Source organism: Bos grunniens, chromosome 17, assembly GCF_055505025.1.
Source record: "Bos grunniens cultivar Pamir isolate PY7600 chromosome 17, Bosgru_T2T1.0, whole genome shotgun sequence".
In the NCBI taxonomy this organism is placed as follows: Eukaryota; Metazoa; Chordata; class Mammalia; order Artiodactyla; family Bovidae; genus Bos; species Bos grunniens.
In genome coordinates, this window is record NC_141181.1 from 7,287,999 (window position 1) to 7,308,979 (window position 20,981).

General features: G+C 34.6%; 1 protein-coding gene across 10 annotated transcripts in view; it reads left to right on the forward strand.

Annotated features, from left to right (window-relative positions):
• LRBA (LPS responsive beige-like anchor protein) overlaps positions 1 to 20,981 on the forward strand; it is a 758,928-nt gene that overhangs the window by 294,726 nt on the left and 443,221 nt on the right. The window lies entirely within an intron of this gene.

Below are 20,981 nucleotides of genomic sequence, written 5' to 3' on the forward strand. Positions count from 1 at the left end.
TCTATTAAAATCAGGAAAAAAAAGAGTGATTGATACCTTCTATTAACAATGTTTAACAAAACTTTTTGATATTCTTGCAAGTGCAAGATCCTGTTAATATGAATGTTAGAGAGGGAAGAAATAGCACTTTCAGGTCACTAATGCTATGATCTGGGAAAATCTAAGGGATTCTTGAGCATTTTTCCACCAGAATTAAGTGGGACTTCATTAATATTATTGGATATAAGATAAATATGCAAAAAATTAATAGATTATCTTTTGACCAGCAATCAGTAGCCAGTTAAGAATGGAAACCAGCAAGTTTGTATACAGTTAAAAATACTATTTTGGGTTGAATTCTCTAAAAAATAAACAGATGGTTATTTGTAACCAAAATATAAAATCTCGTTGATAAAAGCAAAATATAAACTACTGGAGAGTCATTCCACACTGGGTAGTAAATCTTTCTGTTTGTGTGGGTTTGAGACATACAGTGACAGAGATGTAGAAGCCTTCTTTTATTTTGAAATAATTTGAGATTTATAGGAGAGATATGAGTAGTACAAGAACTACTCTTCACCATTCTAAATTCTGCAGTGTCTTAAATTTGACCATATTTGCTTCTGTCCTCTTTTTCTGAATTTGAGAATAAGTTGAAGCCATAATAAACTTTTACTTGTAATTACTTAAATGAGAATTTCCTGTGTCTATCCTTTGTTGTCATCTTGTACAGTTATCAAATCAGAAAATTAACAGTTACAATGCTATTATTTAAATATAGACATTATTCATATTTCCCCAAATGTCTTCATAATGTTTTCATAATACAAAGAGAAGATATTATTGCCAAAAAATTTTTTTTCAAATTAATATGTAAATTCAGTAAAGTAACATTAACATATCATTCCATTAGAATAATAGAGTATTTAGAATTTAAATATCCCTTAAAAGATATCTAGATATCAAAAACTTCCCCATAATATATTTGGATATATAAATATCCAGTTAATATGGAAAAAAGAAATGCATGAATATATTGTTGAGATTATGAAATAAGAATGTTGAGGATGTACTTGACTTCCCAGATAAACAATACTAATTAAAACAATACTATAAAAATAATATATACAAAAAATGTTTCAAATGGAGTAAAGATATATAAGATGAAAGATGATCTAGTTAATATTTTAGAAAAATATTTGGAAAACTGGAAAAGTGGAACTAAAGCATATGCAAGAATTCTGTAACCAAGACAGGTCACTTTAGAAAGAATAGAAGTAAATGTTTATTACTACATTTAATGTTAAGCTGAGGAAACTTGCAATCAATCGTGTGGGAGGACATGATGGAACGTGGAAAGACTGATAAATCAATATTTACCACCTTAATTGTTGTTGTTTAGTTTCTGAGTCGTGTCTGACTGTTTTACTACTCCATGGAGACTGAAGTCTGCCAGGCTTCTCTTGAGATTTCCTAGGCAGGGATATTGGACTGGGTTGCTGTTTGCTTCTCCAGGAGATCTTCTCAACCCAGGGATTGAACCCACGTCTCCTGTGTTGGCAGGTGGATCTTTACCATTGAACCACCTGGGGAGCCCTACTGTCTCAATAATTCTTAAGAAGTGATAAATGAAAAGTTGACCCAATAGGCACATATTTAGAGGATATGAATAAGGATTTCACAGAAGAATGTAAGTTATCAGGAACATATAAAATGATAATCAGATCATTGTATGTTTACACGAACATTCGAGGAAATGTAAATGAGATTAATCATGATATCACTTCTTTAGTCCCTGACTGAGAGAAAGTAAGAGTCATAGCTAGTACTGTTGAAGAAGATAGGGTTGATGAGGTGGGCAGTGGGATTCTTTTATTTTTGCAGTGGAAATGTACAGTTTTAGTATTATGGTAGGGCAATATGGTCATATATTTTTTAGTAATAATTGTATGGACGCACATACACACACACCCCCATTTACCCAGTAACTCTATTCTATAAATATATCTGTAAGAAAAAAAGTAATAGTATGTAAGTGTAGATATATAAGGCTGCTTATTACAGCATTGTATTTAAATTTAACAAAATTAAACTGGAAAAACAGAAGGAAAAGTTTCTTTACCAAAAGAATCATCATTTTCTCAATGAACAGTATTAATACATTATAAAAGGATGAATAGGTTGATGGCATTTTTTTTAAACAAGCGCTTCATTTATAACTTGTTTAAAATTGCATATTTCAGTTCACAATCTGCTATGAAAGCTGAGTCTTCTCATACTTCATTTTTTTTCTCAACTTTTAATTTTTGAAGTTATATTCTATTTTTAATATTGTCTACATATGTAACACTCATGTATTATAACCACAATTCTGATAGTACTTTAGTATTTATAATATATTTAAGTGAATTCATTACCCTACCCCCTCTTTTATTAAACATAATTTCTTAGTTTCCCTCAGGTTCCTTCTTTTGGCTCAAGTCTTAATTGCTGGGTTTTATCGCCTTCCCTCCCCCTGACAAAGGTTCATGTGTGCTGTAAACTTAAAATTCTTTCCTGCTTAAGAATGTTTGCCAGCTGTCCTTATATCTGAATGACATCCTGATGAATTGAATATTCTTGGCAAACTTTATAGACTTTGCTTCATTGTCTTTGGATTTGAGTGTTGCTTTCAGAGAAGTTTGAGGATAGTCTGACATTTGTCCCATTGATGATTTATTTGTTTTCTGTTTCTGATTTTTTTTATTTGTCCAGAGAGTTTGTTTCTTAACAAGAATATGACTCAGTATTGAGCCTTATTTATCAAAAGTTCCTGGAACATAGTCTTTTGTTATAATCTGTAAATTCAGAGTTTTCATTTAGTTCTTAGAAATTTCTGTAAATTAAAATTTGAAATATCTTTTGCCTTTTATTTTCCTTTTCTTAGTGACACAGTCTATGTTAGATATGACTGTCTTTCATATCTGTTAGTTATTTCTTAATTGTTTTACTTCCTTTGATCTCTTGCCATGAGGATGTTTTTAATATTTTATTTTGTCTTTTTGTAATTTTTAATGATTATTTTGTTCTTCGTTTATTTAAACCTCCAGCCTCTCTCTTTATCTTTGTCCACTTATTTCATTTTGACTTTTATCTTTTTTTTAGTTACATTTTTGTGTTTTCTAGAAAAAAAATCATGAGAAATTTCCTTTCATTTTTTGTTATATATTCTTCTATGGCTCTTTATCTTTTGTATAGAATCTTCTAGTTTTTTTAAAATAGTTTATTTCTTTTTAATTTATTCCTTGATTGGTGATTTATGTTTACTACTGTTTATGTAGTATTTATGCAGCTACTGTTTGGCTTAGATAGATTGTCTTAGTGACTTCTTCCTTTCTCCTCCCTGTCTGTAAAGCTATTTTTTTCCCTACCTGAGCTATTGTTTGATTTTTGACTAGTTTTATTTGCCTATCATGAAGAGAGGGAGAAAGACCATTGATATAGGTGAGGAGGCCTTCATAGCTCATCTAAGTTTTACTTTCTCTTATAAGATTTTAATAATTTTCTACAAGGTTCATTCCATCTTTTTGAAACATGGAGAAGTCTTATCAGGAAGAAATGAGCTTCGGCTTTGAATCATTGTCCATCATTTCAGAGAGTACTCTGGAGTCTGCCCTGGGAAGTCAGACTGTATTTTCCCTTACTTGTTTCACCAGTTTTTGCACAGTAGGGTTTTTCTAGCGTCTTCAGTTGGAAGAAGCAAGAGATAATGATACCTACTCAGTTTATGTTTCTTCATATATGAAGGCATTAAGAAAAATTCTTAGAATGTTGTCAGTTCACCAGTATTACTTTGGACTCATGAGGACACAGTTAATTAAGAATTGAGCTTACCGCAGCCTTAGTTCTAATTTCATATGTTTAGTTTTCCAATGGCCACCAATTTTTTAATGTTTGGTGGTGTACATTATGTTTCTTTTGTTACTGGCTATTTTTGTTAGTTTTTTTTTCACCCAGTAGTTTTGCTTTTGATAATTTTTTAGGATTTGAAGGAAGAAAAAAACTTTTAAAATTGCCATTTCAGCCTACCATCCTAATCTGGAACATCTTCCTTATTGTCCTTTCTTGGTTATAGAGAAGTTCCTTTGTAACTCTGGGTTGAAATTGCAGTTCATTATTTTTATTTGAAGTTTTAGTGGTCATGGTGGTGGTATATGTCTTTTTATTTCTTTGAAGATGAGAGGAGGAAGAAGAAAACATGTGAAAGAGGAAAAATACTTCTAAAGTATTGTGTAATACAAGAAACTGAGTTGATTTCACCCAAACACTAAATACATTTTCAGTTTAGATGAGGGATAGTGGTGGTAACTTTACTCGATGGACGTGAGTCTGAGTGAACTCCGGGAGGTGGTGATGGACAGGGGGGCCTGGCGTGCTGCAGTTCATGGGGTCGCAAGGAGTCGGACACGACTGAGCGACTGGACTCAGCTGAACTAAACGTCTTTGATACTTGCATTTTTGTGATTGTTGGTCATTTGGTTTCCTCTTGTTGTAATAAGTGTCTATTCATTATGGAAATGATACGTACATGTTTATTATAGAAAGTTTATAAAAATAAGGAAAAATATAAATAAAAGACATTCATTGTTTATCATTTATGATTTATCTCTATTGTTTTTCTCTTAACTTTAACTTGAAATAATTATAGAATTTAAAGAAGTGACAAAAGTAGTACAAAGGCCCCATGTAGCCTACCGTCATTTAAAGATACACATATATTCACTCACTGAAAGTACCCCCTTACCAAATTAGAATCAATAGGATGCTTTTGAAGGAGAAACTACAAATGTCGTGTCATTTTTCATAGATAAATGCATAGTGTATGCAGTTTTGCGCCTTAGTGTGTGCGTGGGGGGGGCTGCCACTGTGGCTCAGACGATAAAGAACGTGCCTGCCATGTGTGTATGTGTGTGTATGGTCAATGGTCAGTATATATTGAGTGTCCTCATTTCTTGTTGTTGTATATAGTAATCCATTGTATTTTTGTATGTTTCTAATAATATAATTATTATTAGAGTGCCAGACTTCCTTTATTAGACTTTTATGTTATTTCCATTCTTCAAGTATTATGAGAAGTGCTGCAGTTTATAATTTTCTACTCTGCGTTTTGTTGTTATATTTTTCTGTAGATGACTGCTGATTTTTCCATTTTACATTTGTCATTACCTTTAAGATGAATATATATATATATATTTTTTATTACAAAATCTATAGAAGATATGCTGTATATTAATAACTTTTACAGATTTTCTTATATCATAAATCCTACCAGGTTGAGGATTTTTTAAAAAACATAATAAGCAAGTCTGGGAGAAGGCAATGGCACCCCACTCCAGTACTCTTGCCTGGAAAATCCCATGGATGGAGGAGCCTAGTAGGCTCCAGTCCATGGGGTCGCTAAGAGTCAGACACGACTGAGCGACTTCACTTTCACTTTCCACTTTCCTGCATTGGAGAAGGAAATGGCAACCCACTCCAGTGTTCTTGCCTGGAGAATGCCATGGACAGAGAAGCCTGGTAGGCTGCAGTCCGTGGGGTTGCACGGAGTCGGACACGACTGAAGCGACGCAGCAAAAAAGCAAGTCTGACTTTTTAAGGATTGTTATAATTATTCAGTATTTATAAGTGATGTTGGTTTTCCTTTTGTTACATACTATTGTCATAAACTATCTGTATAATAGTTCTTTTTTGTTTTCCAAAGAGCTAAGTCTTAGACTTATTGATTGGTTGAGTTAAATTGCTTTCTAATTCAGTTGCATCTTTGGTAATTTTTTTCCTTCCCTTGCACTCCTCTTTTTCTTGTTTATTTGAAAGCACGGTTTTATTCCTTTTAAAGTAATGAGAACAAGTCAGGATGTTAGTATTATTCTGAGGGCACCAGTGGCCCCATTCTGTTGTTTATTACATGGCGTGCTCATTTTCCTTAGTTTCTTAATTGGTATCTTTTTGATCTGGTAGTTATTTAGTATTCAAAGGATTTGTCCTTTATTTTTTGTTCACATTTAAAAATTTTTATTCTATTGCATTATGAGAAGATAGTTATATGTAGAATTTCTAACTTTGAAATTTATTGAGGATTTCTAATTGGCCTAATTTGATGTTAAACTTACATTTACAGGCTTTTAGTACGTTTTAAAAATACCAGCCTAAAATGCCTGACACTCTGATCATAGTAAAATTCCCCTTGGGAATATAAACTAAGCTGTTTTGCTAGATGTGCAGTAAGACATGATTAGTTCTATGAAAATTAAATGTGAAAATTGTACAGGGTTCAAGTAGCAGAACACAAAACAATGAATTTTTGAAATTTCTGAAGGGGATAATTTTCTGAAGGGGAGTTTCAATATATCAGTCAATCTCACTGGAATATATTTATAAATTTATCACTATAGACATAGTCTGAACAAAATAACAAATATTAAAACTGAAAATTGGAAAAAATTTAGGTGCATTATGTTATTTGTATTTAAATATATAAAAATAAAAATTTTGATAATATGAAGAGTCTTTTAAGTGGGGAAAAGATGGAGACTAGAAAGAGAATCTTACCGGTCAGTAATGGAAAAGTACAAATATTAGTGATAAAACTATTAAAATTCTTTATACCTGGTATGCTAGTAATGTCATTCATAGCATTTATTGTACATGTATGTGTGGTATATATATAATGCTACTCATTTGTGTTCTTAAGTACAATTTGCTGACATAATGAATTGATATGGCTTCAAAGAGAGAAGTGGTAACTGAGTGACTGAACTGAACTGAACAGTGTAAATGTTTTTGTTTTAACTGATGATTATCTTTGATTGTTCCTTGTTTTCAGCACCATATATTAGACCATATGCTAATAGTCTGACTTTTAAGTTTGCAACATTTTAATTTGAGCATGAAAAATTGCTTCTAAAAGTAGACAGCGATTTAAAAGTTATATATTTTTTGAAATTCACATGGAATTGCAGTTATTTACATAGAATAATAATGGTAGTGGCACTAGAATAGACATGTATAACAGAAGAATAGAATTCAGCATCTGAAATAAATTTGTACCTATAGGCCAGTTGAGTTTTGACAAGCGTAACAAGAAATTCAATGAGGAAAGTAATAGTCTCTTCAACAAATTGTGCAAAGACAACTGGATATCTACATGCAAAAGAATAAAGTTGATCTTTATCTCATACAGGTTAACTCAAAATGTATCAATGATCTAAATGTAAAAGCAAAACCATAAACTCTTAGAAGGTAATATAATGGTAAATCTTCATGACTTTGTATGTGGAAGTGGATTCTTAGAAACGACACCAAAAGCACATGCCTTCTCTGAAAGGCTTTAATTCCCATACTCCAAATAAATTATTTCATTCATTCCTTTTCCCTCTCCTCAAAACCAAATGCCTTGCTCTAACCGTATTGCCAGCTTCCCTGAACTCATATTTCTTGCAAAAGTAGATTGTATTAGAGTGGAATGAATGCTGAATCTGTCCATCACCAAGCTAATCAATATCTTCTGTGTGTTAATTCCCTCCCACCAGTGAAAGTGAAAGTGTTGGTCACTTAGTGGTTTCCGAGTCTTTGTTATCCTACCAGAAAGGCCCAGTGTTTTATGAATTCTGTTTTTATTTATTTGTTCATTTCCAGTGGCTGTAGGTCTCTGTTGCCGAGCCAGCTTTCCCTCGTGGCGGTGTCGACCCTCTCTCACTGCAGTGCTGCTCTGTCCTCATGGTGGCCGCCCTTGGTGCAGAGCACAGGCTCGGTTGCCTTGAGGCATGCGCATTCTCTCTGGACCAGGATGGAAGCCATGTCCCTGCGTTGGCAGGCAGATTCTTAACCACTGGACCACCAGGGATCCCAGAGACCCACATTTTTCAGTGACAGACCTGGCTGGTTTTTGAAGCCCTTCCTCATTCCTACTTATCAAGATTTTGCTTATCTCATTTATCTTTTCTCATAATCATTCTTCCTTTTCTCCTGGTAAAGCATAGGAATGTTATAATATAATCCATTTTTAAATAAACTAAAACCAAATTCAGAACCTTCTCCTCACTCTTCTACGTCCTGTTTTTCTTTCATTCTAGTAGTCAATCTTTACATTAGTTTTCAACATATATTCTCTTTCTTCTGAATTTCTTTGTGGCATTTTGGCTTCATGGCAGTCAGGCTTCTACCATCACTTTTGAAACTTCTTGGAATTACCAATGACTTCAGTGTAATCAAAACTAGTATTTACCTCTCTTTGTTTTTATTTTAGTAAGCCTAATCTCATTATGTAATGCTGTTGCCTGCTGTCTCTCGTCTTGACTTGTTCTCAGTAGTTTTCTAGCTTCTTTTTTCTGCATAGCCTTTAAATATGGAAGTTCCTTGGAACTTTATCCGCAGCCTTTTCCTGTGTGTCTGTGTTCCACTGCTCAGTAATGTAAACTGTCTTCATAATTCTTAAATACTGTCTTTAGTCTGGAAGTTTTGAAATTTCTGTCTTTGGTCCAAGTTACTTTTCTGAGTGCCAGGCGTATTTATTTAATGTTATTTTATAGATCCACTTAGAATTTTCACAAACATCATGGTACTCTATAGTCTGAATTTTACAAGCTTCAGCTCTGGATTCAAATAGCCAAGGTTTTGATATGAACTCTAATACTCAGTATTTTCCCGTCGTCATTTCTTAGTTCTTGAGTCCCTCATTTGTAAAGTGAGGATTGTAGTAGTTGTGGGAATTAAATGAGATCCACGTACAGCACTGACAACAATGTCTAGCATGTAGTAAACACTCAAGTATATGTGAGCTTCTTTTATTACATTGTATATCATATGTTTTTAAAAAGACTTTTGATCTTCCTTTCCTACCAACCTACCAAAGCAGAAAGCTAAGAGTCAACCTTGAATCCTTTTTTCCCCCTTGCTATAGATTCAAACATCCTGGCAATTCAGTCTTTATACTTTCTCTTGAAATTATGGACTTGTATCATTTCTCTTCCCTTAGTTCAGATCGCCATCTTTCATCTGCATGACAGCAGCAGCCTCCTCCTTTTAATCGTACTCCATTCTCATGTGTTTTCTGCATATCAGTGTGGATGATCTTGAAACATGTACTGGGTGCTATCATCTCCTTGCTTACGTAACACTTCAGTGGTTCTCTGTTTATGTTTGAAAAAAATCCAAAGCAATTATCATAGCTTTTGTGGCCCTGCATGATGTGCCTTTTTCACTTTTTTACCATCTATTCTACTGCTCTCCCCTTGTTATTTTGCACTGTTGTTGCTGCTGTTTAGTCACTAAGTTGTGTCTGTCTTTGTAACCCCATGGACTGTGGCCTGCCAGGCTCCTCTGTCCCTGGGATTTCCCAGGGAAGAATACTGAAGTTCACTGCATTTCTTCCTCCAGGGGATCTTCCTGACCTAGGGATTGAACCTGTGTCTCCTGCATTGGCAGGTGGATTCTTTTTTTTTTTTTTTAATTTTATTTTATTTTTAAACTTTACAAAATTGTATTAGTTTTGCCAAATATTTAAATGAATCCGCCACAGGTATACCTGTGTTCCCCATCCTGAACCCTCCTCCCTCCTCCCTCCCCATACCCTCCCTCTGGGTCTTCCCAGTGTACCAGCCCCAAGCAACCAGTATCGTGCATCGAACCTGGACTGGCGACTCGTTTCATACATGATATTATACATGTTTCAGTGCCATTCTCCCAAATCTCCCCACCCTCTCCCTCTCCCACAGAGTCCATAAGACTGATCTATACATCAGTGTCTCTTTTGCTGTCTCATATACAGGGTTATTGTTACCATCTTTCTAAATTCCATATATATGCGTTAGTATACTGTATTGGTGTTTTTCCTTCTGGCTTACTTCACTCTGTATAATAGGCTCCAGTTTTCATCCACCTCATTAGAACTGATTCAAATGTATTCTTTTTAATGGCTGAGTAATACTCCATTGTGTATATGTACCACAGCTTTCTTATCCATTCATCTGCTGATGGACATCTAGGTTGCTTCCATGTCCTGGCTATTATAAACAGTGCTGCGATGAACATTGGGGTACACGTGTCTCTTTTCCTTCTGGTTTCCTCAGTGTGTATGCCCAGCAGTGGGATTGCTGGATCATAAGGCAGTTCTATTTCCAGTTTTTTAAGGAATCTCCACACTGTTCTCCATAGTGGCTGTACTAGTTTGCGTTCCCACCAACAGTGTAAGAGGGTTCCCTTTTCTCCACACCCTCTCCAAGTCTATTGCTTGTAGACTTTTGGATCACAGCCATTCTGACTGGTGTGAAATGGTACCTCATAGTGGTTTTGATTTGCATTTGTCTGATAATGAGTGATGTTGAGCATCTTTTCATGTGTTTGTTAGCCATCTGTATGTCTTCTTTGGAGAAATGTCTATTTAGTTCTTTGGCCCATTTTTTGATTGGGTCGTTTATTTTTCCGGAGTTGAGCTGTAGGAGTTGCTTGTATATTTTTGAGATTAGTTGTTTGTCAGTTGCTTCATTTGCTGTTATTTTTTCCCATCCTGAAGGCTGCCTTTTCACCTTGCTAATAGTTTCCTTTGTTGTGCAGAAGCTTTTAAGTTTAATTAGGTCCCATTTGTTTATTTTTGCTTTTATTTCCAATATTCTGGGAGATGAGTCATAGAGGATCCTGCTGTGATGTACGTCGGAGAGTGTTTTACCTGTGTTCTCCGGCAGGTGGATTCTTTACTGCTGAGCCATTAGTCATACTAATCTTCAAACTAATTTAGCTCTTCTAACATGTCTCTCTCTTACTTTTGTTAGTCTCTGTACATTCATTTGCTTAAGAGGTGTTTGTTGAGCATTTACTGTGTATAGGGCACTGTTCTGGGCTGAGAATATAAAACTGACATAAAAACCTGGTCTTTAGGAAATTACTTGCTTTTGAGGGAAGACAGATTATAAACAGTAAAATTAAGGTATTGATTCTAAAGATAGACTGTAGAAAGTGCTCTGGAGGAAAACAAAGAAGTCTTATGTGGCCATTAAATAGGATGATAGGAAGGCTTTGGCTGAAAAGACCTCTTAAAGGAGGTGAAGGAGTTTAAGGGGTTTGGAGAGGGCACATGGTACAAGGCTTACAGGCAGTTTTATGCCTGGAGCATTTAAAGGATAAAAAGAAAAAGCCAGCATTTTTGGATTGGATGAGTAAATGAGCAAATAGGAGGATATGAGATTATAGAGTAGATGCTGGACTAGATCATGGAAGACATTATAACCCATTGCAGTGACTTTGACTCTCAATAGTTGGGAAGCTCTTGAAGGGTAATGAGCAGAGAAGTGACAATCTGAGTAAAATTTTAAGTACATCATTCTGGTTGCTGCTTTCGGAAGAGACTGAAGGGAAGCAAAGGCCTAAATAGGAAGACCAGTTACTGTGGTAAATGAGATAAGAAATGACGACTTGGGGTAAGCTAATGTCAGTAGAAGTAGTGAGAATTGCTTGGATTCTAATCTGTTTTGTTTTAAAGCCAACAGGATATGCAGATAGATTTATGTTGAACGAGTGAAGGGCATGAAGGCTGACTGGAAGATTTTGGTTTGAGCAACTATTTAATAGGAGAATGGAATTGCTTAAGTGATAATACTTTAGAAGGATCAGGGTAGGGCGATGAGGAAAAGTCATGAGCCCAGTTTTGAACATGTTACAATTGAAATGTCTGTGTGCCATCCAAGTGGGGATGTTCATTAGGCAGTTGGGTATATAAACATGAAATTCCTTTGAGGAATGTAGGCTCAGAATACAAATTTGGGAGTCTCTACTGTAACTGCTGGCATTTAACACCATAATCAGCATGAGATCACCAGGTGATTCAGTAACAACAGGAAGTTGTACTTCCTGTTGGTAGATAGAAAGCCAGAAATTGGTGCTTCTAGAAATCTAGTTTTTAAAGTTTTGGAAAGAATAATGAACTGTCAAAGGACTGTCTTAGCAGAGTGTGCTCTTTTTTCTGGTTTTTGTGTCTAAGTTCTAAACTTTATTTTCCCCTTTCTAAGTCATCTCTTCAGAGGCCTTCTGTGACTATCCTAGCAAAGTTGGTAACTCTTCCCTGATGCAGGGTATTCTCTATCCTAGCACTCTCCTTTAAAGTCGACTTCATAATGAATAACTTAAAGGATATTTCTTTATTTACATGTCATGCCTCGTAGTATAAAGTTGAAATCATGCCTGTCTTTTGTGCCTCTGTAATTTTCAATTCTTTGTAAAAGGTACATAATTGATGTTCAGTAAATATTTGTTTAATGGAGCAAAGGACAGTATCCTTGGCAATTCTTTTAGATTTAAGAACATGAAATTAAATTTTTAATTTAGCATTTGCTTCTTTACCTTGTTGGTGTTCATACATTAGTAACTAATATTTGTTGAGTGTTCCTTGTATGTCAGTAAGCATTATAGTATGCTTGTTGATTCTCTATAGAATCTTAATTTGACATTTGAGTTTAGTATTGTATTGAGTTCAGTTTAGTATTGAACATGAATATTTCTTCCCCTAGATAATATTTTACAGGATTGGAAATCTCTACAGATTATAGTTGAGTCTTACATAAGGAGATCATTTAGTATAAAAACTAATAAACTTGCCCTAAAAGGAACTCTCAAAACTGTAATAGATTTTTAGTCTATTATGATAATGAAGGTAAACATTTTGAATTCAAACAAATATTCTCAGTAACAGTAAGTAGCTTGTTCTAGATTCTTTGCTACGGAAAGAGTTTTTAGCTCCTAATTCCTATCACTTAACATGATACTTGGTATATAATTGATTGATTGTTTATAGAATTAAAGATGTCTGCTTTACACTGTAATATGAACGTGTTTTTTCTTTTGCTTTCCGTAGGAAAGAGACAGTTTACTTGGGAGTGAAATACAAAAGTAGGGAACTCATGTATAATTCCTAAATTACATCCTGCCACGTCAATGAGTAACTTAATCCATCTAATTCTTTGTTCCATTTCTTTTTTTTTATCCTACTGATTAATGCAGAAAGCATATTTTTCATTTATTTTCATTGTTTATCCTCCTATTAGCTGATACAGTTTATCTTCTTGTTAACTAAAAAATTAAAGTGAATACAGGCAATGAAAATGAATAAGGAAGTCTTGTAGAGAATATATAAGCTTCTAAATAATGAGACATTTATTTTAGCTTGATGTGATTCATGATTTGTACATATTAACTATTTTTGAAATCTTATTTTTAATATGGAATTTTATATAATATTTTCTTATATTTAAATCCATACTTCTTTTATACATTATGAACTATAAAGTTTAAATTGTTTTATAGAGACAGTGGTAGTCTGATCATAATAATAATGACAAACATTTACATAGTGCTTACCAACTGCCAGTCTGTTAGATTGCTTTGTATGGCTTACTCGGGTTACCTTGGGAATATGAAATTGTTTCAAAGAGGAAGCCATTGCTTTTAGGCCCACTATAGAGAATTAGGAAGCTGAGACTAGAGAGGCACAGTAATTTCCCAGAGTTACACAGTTCACATGGGAGTTAGAATCTGGATATGAATCCTGGTTTCTTTCTTTTTTTTTTTTTAAATTTTGTACTTATAATTCAAGTATGTCTATTTTGTCTTATTTTTATATTCATATTACAGGGTCAAATTGAAATAAAATATTTGTAAATTAAAAGTTAGAATGAAAAAGCAAAAAGATAGGATGCTGAAAGATGAACTCCCCAGGTTGGTAGGTGTCCAACATGCTACTGAGGAAGAGTGGAGAAATAGTTCCAGGAAGAATGAACAGGCCGAGCCAAAGCTAAAAAAAATGCGCAGTTGTGGATGTGACTGGTGATGGAAGTAAAGTCTGGTGCTGTAAAGAACAATACTGCATAGGAACCTGGAATGTTAGTTCCATGAATCCAGGTAAATTGGAAGTCATCAGACAGGAGATGGCAAGTGTGAACATAGATATTTAGAAATCAGTGAACTGAAATGGATGAGAATGGGCAGAATTCAGATGACTATTATATGGGCTTCTCTGATAGCTCATTGGAAAACAGTCCACCTGCAATGCAGGAGACTATGGTTAGATTCCTGGGTCGGGAAGATCCACTGGAAAGGGATAGGGTATCTACTCCAGTATTGGGCTTCCCTTGTGGCTCTGCTGGTAAAGAATCAGCCTGCAGTGTGGGAGTCCTGGGTTCGATCCCTGGGTTGGGAAGATCCCCTGAAGAAGGGAAAGGCTACCCACTCCAGTATTCTGGCTTGGAAAATTCCATGAACTGTATAGTCCATTGGGTCACAGAGACATGAATGAGCGACTTTCACTTCACTTCATCATATCTGCTACTATGGGCAAGAATCCTTTAGAAGAAATGGAGTAGCCTTCATAGTCAATGAAAGAGTCTGAAATATAGTACTTGGGTGCAGTCTCAAAAGTGACAGAATGAGCTCTCTTCATTTACAAGGCAAATGATTCAGTGTCACAGTAATCCAAGTCTATGCCCCAAACACTAATACCAAAGAAGCTGAAGTTGAATGGTTCTATGAAGACCTACAATACCTTCTAGAACTATCAGCAAAAAAAAAAAAAAAAAAAAGTACCGTTCATCACAGGAGATTGGAATACAGAAGTAGGAAGACAAAAAATACCTGGAGTAACAGGCAAGTTTGGCCTTGGAGTACAAAATGAAGCCTTTGTGTGGATCACAATAAACTGTGGAAAATTCTTCAAGAGTTAGGAATATCAGACCACCTTACCTGCCTCCTGAGAAATCTGTATGCAGGTCAGGAAGCAACAGTGAGAACTGGACATGGAACAATGGACTGGTTCCAAATAGGAAAAGCAGTACATCAAAGCTGTATAATGTCACCCTGCTTATTTAACTTATATGCAGAGTACATCATGAGAAACGCTGGGCTGGAAGAAGCACAAGCTGGAATCAATATTGCCAGAAGAAATATCACTAACCTCAGATATGCAGATGACACCACCCTTATGGCAGAAAGTGAAGAGGAACTGAAGAGCCTCTTGATGAAAGTGAAAGAGGAGAGTGAAAAAGTTGGCTTAAAACTCAGCATTCAAATAACGAAGATCATGGCATCTGGTCCCATCACTTCATGTCAAATAGATGGGGAAACAATGGAAACAGTGTCAGACTTTATTTTTTCGGGCTCCAAAATCACTGCAGATGGTGACTGCAGCCATGAAATGAAAAGATCCTTACTCCTTGGAAGAAAAGTTATGACCAACCTGGATAGCATATTAAAAAGCAGAGATGTTACTTTGTCAACAAAGGTCTGTCTAGTCAAGGCTATGATTTTTCCAATGGTTATGTATGGATGTGAGAGTTGGACTCTAAAGAACGCTGAGCGCCAAAGAATTGATGCTTTTGAACTGTGGTGTTGGAGAAGACTCTTGAGAGTCCCTTGGACTGCAAGGAGATCCAACAGTCCATCCTAAAGGAGATCAGTCCTGGGTGTTCATTGGAAGGACTGATGCTAAAGCTGAAACTCCAATAGTTTGGCCACCTGATGCGAGGAGCTGACTCATTGGAAAAAACCCTGATGCTGGGAGGGATTGGGGGCAGGAGGAGAAGGGGACGACAGAGGATGAGATGGCTGGATGGCATCATTGACTCAATGGACATGAGTTTGTGTAAACTCAGGGAGTTGGTTATGGACAGGGAGGCCTGGAGTGCTGCGATTCATGGGGTCGCAAAGAGTTGGACACCACTGAGCGACTGAACTGAACTGATACATTTAAAAGGTTAGATTTAATTAAAAATCAAAATAATAGAAAAAATAAGTTATAAGGATAAATGTGTATATTTTCATTAGAAATTGAAGCATAATATGCATACATTACTTAAAATTAAAATATTTTACCTTAAATTAGATTTTGATTAGAAAAATCTTTGGTGGTCCTTTAGACTTTCAGGTTCTTAAACTCAAACAATTGTGGTCATATTTTGTTTTATTCCTGTAATTTGATCATTATCATGCAAGTGTATCTGAACTGTCTTAAGTTTTTGGAATTCATAGTCATTTTTCTTGAAGAATTTCATATGAGGTCCACCACTCTTGTTTGTACCCAGGTATTAAGGATGGGGATAATAATAACTTTAATAATAGCTATGATTTACTGCATGTTTATTATATATCAGGCACTATTCTAAGCAATTTTTCATACCATAATTCATTTATTTTTCACAATAACCTATGAAGTTGATGGTCATTTTTTATTATCCCCATTTTCCATGTGAGAAAGAGAATTGTTAATAAGTTTCTTGGTAGATTTCAAGTTTGGCCAAGTTCTGCTCTTTTGACTCCTGGTATATATATACCTCTCCTTCAGTTGGAAAATATAAGATGTATGAAAGATTGTTTCAGTTCTTAAAGTAGAAGGTAAGTTTAGCTCCATTGTCATTGTAGAAAGATGTCCTTTTAATGAGTACATTTCTTAACCTTGTAAATGTGTAAACTCATGTTAGCTCAGAAGAGAACTAACTGTTGATGACACTGAGCAATTTAAAAGATCCTCTATCGGTATTGTCACACATCTCTTCATATATTTGTCATATTACACAAATAACTTTTACTTTGACACACTGATATTCAAATACATTAGTAATTTTTACTAGCGTCAAGTTACCTAGAAATGTGTTTAAAAGTAATTTTTACAAGTGCTCAATGAAAGTGAAGTATGTTTCTAGTTACTTTTCTTATATGTTGTGTTAAAGATACTGAATCTCAGTAAACATGACATTTTGCTTTGATATACCTGCGATTGGTCCTTTTGGTGTAATCACAAGTTACATTGTGATTGAAAAACTTCTTGGATTTGACTTTCTATTTTTGTGTACAGTAAGTACACATGATATAAATTAACGTTATGATTTAACCAAAGACAGGCCTTTAGTGGATATAAATGTATTACTACTGACTTCTAGTAAGTAAGTCAATTTTCTAGTAAATTCAGTAAGTCAGTTTTTTTCCTCATTGGGATTTATACTAAAATGTTACTTTTTTTATTTTTGGTGTTGCCTTTCTTTTACATCTAGAACTTATATGTCAGAAAGTTCCTTGAGAGTACTGGTGAAATCTGTGTTCATGAAGTCACTTTTCTGGGAGGTGTTTTACTGTCAGTCTTAGAGCTGGAATTGTCAATGGCCTCAGTAATAGCATGTGTTAGCCAAGTGAACACACTGAATCAGGCTGAGACTTAAAAGTTTAGCTCTAAATAAACAAGGACCTCTTTTTCTCCTAATGAATGAATCTCCTTTTTCCTCACATTATTTGTCTATGAAGATAGACTGCCATAGGAAGTAGAATCCTCATTCTTCAGTGCCTTATTATGTCCAAGTAACTCACATGAAAGTGATGTGTAAAGATTATCTAATTGTCTGAAAAAGAGGAAATTAGGAAATGAGGTAGGTGTTTTTTGGCTTGTGTTTACTCCCAGTTATCAAGAGCCAGGGTGGAATATATTCCTTTTCTGTGAATAAGAAACAGTTTTAATGTATAGTTTTATACTTTATGAGATTAAAGCCGTAATTATTTTACTCTTTCTTACCCAGAGATCTTTCTTTCTTTCTTTCTTTAGAAATCTGAAGACCTTTTCCTTTCATTTTCTGAGTACACATGTATTATCTCTAGCTTTCTGGTTTTTATCTCAAACTCTGATTTCTCTTCAGAGCCTTAGACTTATATAGTGTAGATCTGTCTACTTTTTGCCTTCAGTTGGCATTTCTTATAAGTATCTCTACTTTTGGGGGGAAATTTTCCAAATCTGAAATTCTCTCTACATCTGTTCTTCCACTTCTGCTCATGTGAATAAATACCACCTGTTTACTTGGTTACACAAGTCAGTCATCTCCTGTTGTTTTCCATTATATCACATTTGGTGTCTCTCATCAAATTCTGTTTATCTCTTAAATAAAATATATCTGCTACCAATATTGTTATTTCTTGATTTAGCCATCACATCTTTAGTTCAAAAACCTGAAATAATCTCTTATTTGATATCCCTTGCCCCACCAACAGATGTCTCCTTTATCTTCTACCAAATAGCCAAAGTAATCACTCTGAAACACAAGTTTCAACATGTTTATGCTGATCAGACATAAAACCATCCAGTGCTGCCATGTGTTTCAGAGTAACCCTGCCATTGTTAATACAGTCCAGAAGATGCAGTATAAAGTGGCTCCTGCTTCCCATTTCCACCTTCTGGCAAGTACTGTCCTCCTTTTACTCTATGCTCTACTTGCAGTTCTCCTGTCATGTATCCTGACTTCTGCTCATCTTTCAGATCTCCCTCTCGATTTTAGTTTTATACAAAAGCCTGGTCTGCTCTCCTCTCGGTGACCCTGACCAATCACCCGATGTAAATCTGAAATCACATCTTTCTATTGTAACCTCTCATTGCATTTACTTACGGTTTGCAATTATTTATTTACTCGTCTGGTTATTTTGTTTCCAGCTCTTCTCCCTGCTTCCCTCAGACAAGAACTCTTGTGTCTATTCATCAGGTATTCATAGTGCCTGGCATATTGCCTTACACGCAGTATGTGTTCAGTAAAGAATTGGTTAACAAATAAATGATAATTATAGCCTACACATTCAGTTTCTTTTTTTCTGAATCTAGTGGGGGATACTGGTTCTTTTGGAGACAGAAAGGATTCAATTCAGTTGGAAAGGCCATGGCAAAAGTATTTTTTAACCTATTACTAGCAAGAGTGATAGGTTGTAATAGTGTTCCAAATTTCCATGATTAGTGCCTTTCAAATTACATTTTTGAGTTGCTCTATCCAAAAAGTACTGATTGTGCTTGAGATGAAGGAATAGGCAGGTTACATCATAAAGTGCAGGTTAGCACAGTTTATATTAAAAAATAGCAAGGAACATAGTTGGCCAAATTCTTTGAACTTCTCTCTAGTGTTTAAAAGTAATGTTAATTTGAAACTGTGTTAACAGTGATGGCAATTCCTTGGTAGTCTAGTCATGAGAATTTGGCACTTTGACTGTGGTCCAGGTTCAACCCTTGGTTGGAGAAATGAGATCCCACAAGCTGTTTGCTGTGGCAAAAACAGACCCCCCCCCCAAAAAAAAAATAAACCCCAAAACAAAGAAAAACAGTGTTATATAACAGGAATATGTGGTGTTAGAAACATTTTCCGATTCTAGTCTCTAAAATTTACTAGTTGGAAAGTATTGGGAAGAATTCACTGAACCTCTCAGAGTCTTAGTTTTCCTCCTGTAAACTGAATATAATAATTGTGGAGAGTAAAATTTTATATTTTGTATTTTTATATTAAAATACATTTTTATTTATATCACATAGTTTTATATACATTTATAATGTGGGTTAAATAGTTAAGTTTCTTACTGCCTGAATTTGAATTAGTTTATGTTCTGAATAATCTTGTGTTATTTAGATTCCAACTTTAAAGGGACACAGAATTTCTGATACCATTGCCTTTACTGTAATTTAATTTTTTTCTTTCATTTTCATTAGAAAATGCTGGTTTAGAATACACATAAATACATTTCCTTTTGAGAACTGTTATTTATTTTGTTGATTTTTTATTTAAAGAATGAATGCTAATATTTTTAAAAATATGCTTTACTAAAAGCTTTTCAAGGGTGAAGTACTTGAAATAGTATTTGTGTGATCATAAGTAACTTCTGGTTAATAATATTTTTTAACTGAACTCCAACTATTAGAGGTAACTATAAATAAAAATTGAAGCTTAAGGTAATATAATACCAATTCAGTACATCAGTACTGTTTTGTGTATGTGTTAAAAAATGATTAATTAAGTCTTTTTTATTTAAGTCCTGGAAACCATTTTAACTGACTTTATAACGTAACTGCAGACCATATATTTGTCTCATGATTTCTTCCATGAAAGCATGAAGAAGTGAATTATTGAAAAGATAAAAATAAATTTGTTTGCTTTCTGTCAGAGTTCATATCCACAGCTAACCTTGATAGAAGACCAGAGTGATTTAGACAAGTTTGCTTTGGAGATTCATAACATATGCTTGCTGGACAGAATTGAGTTATCTCTGCTCTGGAGAGTAAGTTATTGTAGCAGGAGCTGACAGAGATGAAGATAACTGAGGGAAATTCAATTACCTTTTAGTGTTTTCTTTCTAATAGGATTCTTAATGTGAAAAAGATCCTTAGATGATGCACCCCGTTACATGTGAGATCTTCCTTGATACCTGTTTTCAGAATACTGTGAACATTCAGTTCCAAGCTGTCATTAAGCATGAAATAGGCAGTTTACTCTTAAGAATAGTTTTGATTGAAAGGTCTAATTTTTACTTGATGTCATTGGAGGTCTTTATAATCACTGAGTACCCTCTGTGGTTTTCTTTAACAAAATATATATTATTTTTTCTGAGTTTATTATTTAATTATTATTTTCTTTTCCTCTTCCTTTCAGATGACCTTTCTGGAAGTATCTTGTAGCTTCTTAGTGTTGTTATAATTGTTATTGCTCCATCTAATTATCATATGCTCAAGCTGGTCAACCTTGTGTAAATGCTGGAATCCTCCAGCTTTCGTTTTCACTTTGCTTTGTCATTCCGCCAGTTTTTGCTAATGCTGTCTTTCTCACCCTTTTACTATTCAGTGTCTTGCATCCTTGCTTCTCTTCTTTCCTTTTCATCTCCAGTTCTGGAACGAAAATACTACAACTGTTCTCTTGAGATGACCTAGTTATACTTACCCATTAGCTCTTTTTTATTCTTCGTATTCCTTGATTCTGTATCATTCGCCATTGATGGTCAGCCCTTCCTTTTTGAAATTTCTTTTTTGACTTGACTTTCTTACCAGGTGCTTTTCTGGTTAGCTTTTTACTTCTTATGGTTCTCCTTAGGTTTAATTTCTTCTCTATTTCTTATTGCTTTACCAAAAGTATAGGTCTTTCACAAGAATATCTCTTTGTTAGTTTTAACTTGTGTCATTTTTAATAATTTCATATAATGTCAGC